The sequence below is a fragment of the Hippopotamus amphibius genome, chromosome 10 (assembly GCF_030028045.1).
Source record: "Hippopotamus amphibius kiboko isolate mHipAmp2 chromosome 10, mHipAmp2.hap2, whole genome shotgun sequence".
NCBI lineage: Eukaryota > Metazoa > Chordata > Mammalia > Artiodactyla > Hippopotamidae > Hippopotamus > Hippopotamus amphibius.
In genome coordinates, this window is record NC_080195.1 from 486,490 (window position 1) to 491,095 (window position 4,606).

Here is a 4,606-nt window from a genome sequence, read left to right on the forward strand (position 1 = left end):
GAAGTACATTCACGTTGTCCTGCAGCCACCACCAGCGGCATCGCCAGACCTTTCTCATCACCATCCGTTTGCTTCCAAACCCAAAGTCATGGGGTTTTACCACAGTGCTTTCTTGTAAGCGTTTAGGTGTTTTATGCATTTTGAGTTAACGTTTGTGTGGTATCAGGTTAGGTCCCGCCTCATTCTTTGGTGCGTGGTGACTCAGCACCATCCGTTGAGAAGACCCCCTCCCCCTTTGGTGGTCTCGGCACGTTTGTGGAAGCTCAGCTGACCACGAAATATATGGGTTTACGTCTGGATTCTCAATTCTGTTACAATGATCTGTTCTTTGCCAGAACCACACCGTCTTGATTATCGGTTTGTAGGAAGTTTCCAAATCCAGATGTGAGTCCTTCAACTCTGTTGTTCTCCTTCAAGATTGTTGTGGCTATTCTGGGCCTCGTGCAGTTCCACATGCATCTTGGAGTCACGTTGTTCGTTTCTATAAAGAAGTCAGTGGCAGCGATCACACTGAATCTGTACATCAGTTTGAAGAGTTAAGTCTTCTGATTCATGAAGGTGGGATGACTTTTTGTTTGTTTAGATCTTTAATTTTTTTCAAAAGTGTTTTGTAGTTTTCAGACTATAAGATTTTCATTTTTTTTTAAATTTATTGCTAAGTATTTTATTCTTTTTGATGCAATTGTAAATGGAACTGTTTCTATTTTCAGATTGTTCGTTTCAAGTGTATAGAATTACAGTTGACTTTGTATGTTGATCTTGTGTCCTTCAACCTTGCAGAACTTATTAGCTGCAACTGTTTTTAATGGATTTCTTAGAATTTTTTATGTACAATAGTATGTGACTTGCAAACGGAAATAGTTTTACTTCTTCCTTTCCAATCTGGATGCGTTTGATTTCTTTTCTTTGCCTAATTGTCTCCAGTACTGTGTTGAATAGAAGTGGTGAGAGTGGGTGTCCCTGTCTTGTTCCTGGTCTTAGGGAGACAGCGCTCAGTCTCTCTCCATTAAATACGATGTTAGCTGCAGTTTTTTTTGTAAATGTCTTTCATCAGGTTGAGGAAGTTCCCTTCTATCCCTAGGTTGTGGAGTGTATTTATCAAGAACTTACAACTGTTTTTGTGTTGCCGGGTTAGTTTTGCCAGGATTTTATTGAGTAATTATGCATCCACGTTCATAAGAGATATGGATCCTTCACCTTCTTTACTCCTCAGGTCTTTGTATGGCTTTGGTATCAGGGAAAACTGGTTTTACAGAATGAGTTGGGAAGTGTTCCCTTTTCTTATATTTTTTGGAAGAATTTGTGAAGAACTTGTATTAATTCTTCCTTAAATTTTTGGAAGGGTTCAGTGGAGAAGCCATCTGGGTCTGAGCTTTTCTTTGTGGGTATTTTTTGTTGGCTGTTTCATGGTCTTCACTCACTGTAGGTCTATTCAGATTGTCTGTTTCTTCTTGAGTCTGTTTAGGTAGTTTGTGTCTTTTGAGGAATTTCTCTGTTTCATCTAAGTTTTCGCACTTGCTGGTATACAGTTGTTCCTAGTTTTCTTTTTTAATTCTTATTCCCCAGTAAAGTCGGTGTAACGTTCCCTGTTTCAGTCCCGATTCTAGTAGTTTGAGCCTTCCCTATTTTCTTGGTCAGTCTAACTAAATATTTGTTGATCTTTTCAAAGAAGCAGTTTTGGCGTCATTTTTCTCTTTTGTTTTTACATTCTCTGTTTCACAGGTTTCTACTTTAATATTATTTTCTTCCTTCTTGCTTTGTGTTTAGTTTGCTGTCCTTTTTCCAGTGTCTGAAGGAGGACGTTTAGCTTATTGATTTGAGATCTTTCGTCTTTCTTAATAAGGGCATCTGCGGCTGTACGTTTCCTTCTAAGTACTGCTGTAGCTGTCTTCATTTTTATTAATCCCGGTGTATTTTCTGACTTCCTTTCTGATTTGTTCTTTGTCCCATTGGTTATTTAGGAGTGCTTTGTTTAATTTATTTCCACATATTTGTGAGTTTCTCAATTTCTTTCCTGTTATTGATTTCTGATTTCATTTCACTGTGATCAGAGAACATAATCTGTGTTAACTCTCTCCTTTTAAACTTGTTGAGCTTTTTTTTACAGCTTAGCGTGTGATCTGTTCTGAGACGGACCATGCGCTTGAGAAGACAGTGTGTTCTGTTGCTGTTGCTGTGTCCTGTAGACGCGTGTTAGGTCTGGTGGGCTCACAGTGCTGTTCAAGGCTTCTGTCTTGTTGCTTTTATGTCTAGTTGTTCTACCTGCTATTGAAAGTGAGGTATCGACATCTTCAGTTATTATTGTTGAATAGCTCCCTTCACTTTTAGAGTCTTAGATTCATGTACCTTGGTGTTCTGTTATTAAGGTGCGTATGTATTTATAATTGTTATAAGTTCTAATTCTTTTTTCGTTATAAAATGTCCCCAGTAACACCTTTTGTTTCAGAGTCTGTTTTGTCTGATATCACGGCTGCTGCTCTAGTTTTCTCGTGTTGCCGTTTTCATGGTGTGTCTTTTTTCATCCTTTTGCTTTCAATCTCTTTGTATCTTTGAATCTACAGTGTGTCTTCTTTAGGCAGCATAGAGTTAGCTCCTGTTTTTTTTTTAGTCCGTTCTGACAATCTGTGCCTTTGATGGGATTGTTTAATCCATGCGCGTTTAGTGTTACTGATATAGTTGAATTTACATCTGCCGTTTCACTTTCTGTTTTCCGTCTCAGTCCTCATTTGTCTTCATTTTGTTATTCCTCCTTACGGCTTTTTTGCATTAACTGAATATTTTCTAATGTTGCATCTTGATTTCTTTAATTTTTTTCACTACATATTTTTTAGTTATTTTTTTTGTGGTGCCCCACCATTCTGAAGCTCTCTTCATGTTTCCTCATTCTGTTGTCTCTCAAGTTCATTTATTCTTTCTGCTGTCAGTTCAGATCTACGGTTGAGCCCTTCAAGTGAGTTTTTATTTTAGCTATTTTGCTTTTCACCACCTTTTCCGTTTCTTTGGATAATTTCTATCTCCGTATTAGTGTTCTCTGTTTCTCAATATTGTCGTCATACCTTCCTTTACTGCTTTAATCATGGTTTCCATCAGTTCTGTGAGCAGGTTTTTAATAGCTGCTTTGAAGAGTTTTCTTATAATCTGGTAGCCGGTCCCTGTTCTAGGCAGTTTCTGCGGCGTGCTTTTTTCCCCCTGAGGTCTGGGTCATACTTCCCTGTTTCTTTGCATGTCCTGTAACTTGCTATTGAAAACCGTATGTTTTAATAAGATATATGGTAGCAGCTCTCAGTACTGCCCCCCCCCCCAGCTTGTTGTTTGCTTACTTGTTTAATGTCTGACTGGATTGTTTCAGTGATGTCTGCCGCCGCCCCGTGTTGGACATCAGGTGTTTCTCCTCAAGCAGGTGCAGCTCTGGGGGCACCCACCTCTCCTGGGACGGGCGCTGGCAGGCCTCCCCCTCTTCCTGCCCACCTCCACCTGTTAGACTGCATGGCCCGTGGGCGGGTGTCTCTGTTGTTCTGAGCTGTGCCCTGGGGCAGGAGTGGCCCTATGAGTGAATCGTCAGATTTTGGCTCCTCTGAGGGAAAGTCCCCGAGGCCTCTGCTCTTTGGACCCCACCGGGCTGCTCCCGGCTCCCGGCTCTCCACTTCTCCCTGCAAGGTAGCTGCGGCCTCTGCGCCTGTACGGGATGGCCTCCCGCAGCCTCTGCTCCCGGCAGCACCGTTGGGACGAAAGGTGTCTCCACGCTCTGTGGCGGACTGAGCCAGTTTTGGGGGAAGAGACTGGAAGCTGTCATTGGCGTCTCCCCCAGACAGATTCTCTGAGACGGGCTCTGAGCTGAGGGTTGAGACAAAGGCAAGCTCCTCTCTGAGCAGCACCGCCCCGCCCCGCCCAGGAGCTGAGCGTTGTGTGTGTGTGTTGGGGGGGTGGCAGCAGCCTGGGGGCCTCTCAGCTTGCAGGTCCTGGTGTGGAACCAGCGTGTCGCAGGGGGCAGGGTGGCCAGGGCCCCCTGTTCTCAGCCCACGGACCCCCAGGTAGAGCCCAGGCGCCGTGCGTGGAGGGGGGAGGGGATAGAGGGGCCCCGGCTCCGCGTGCTCCCCTGGCAGCCGGGGCAGCAGGCGAGGCGGAAGCCCTGTCCCCTGGGAGGGGAGCCCTCAGACGGGGAGCCGGGAGGCAGCCTGGTGCTGGCTCGGCCCTGGGGGTGGGCTTGGCCTGGCTGACCTGGGAGAGGCGGGAGGGAGCAGATTTGGTTCCAATACCACAGACTCTCATCTTTCTCCCCACATGTGTGTAGATTTCCTGGAACAGACGTTCCTCACTTGCTGTTTGTCCTTAGGACCATCTCCAGAGGCGGAGACGGTTGTTTTTATTTATTCTTGGCCGTCATCGTCACACCTTCGCCGCGGAGCGGGCAGGGGCCTCTTGTGCGGTCACGCTGGTGGTCAGTCTCACGGGTCATCGTGGAGAAATCTGAGTGTGTTTAAACACGCGTGTGAAAGAGTCAGTGGTGGGGGCAGGGTGAATACGTGGGCAGAGATGGGACGCAGTCAGAGGACGCAAGTCCTTTCAGGAGAACGTGGGGTCGAGGACACACTGGGGGTTCAGTGTC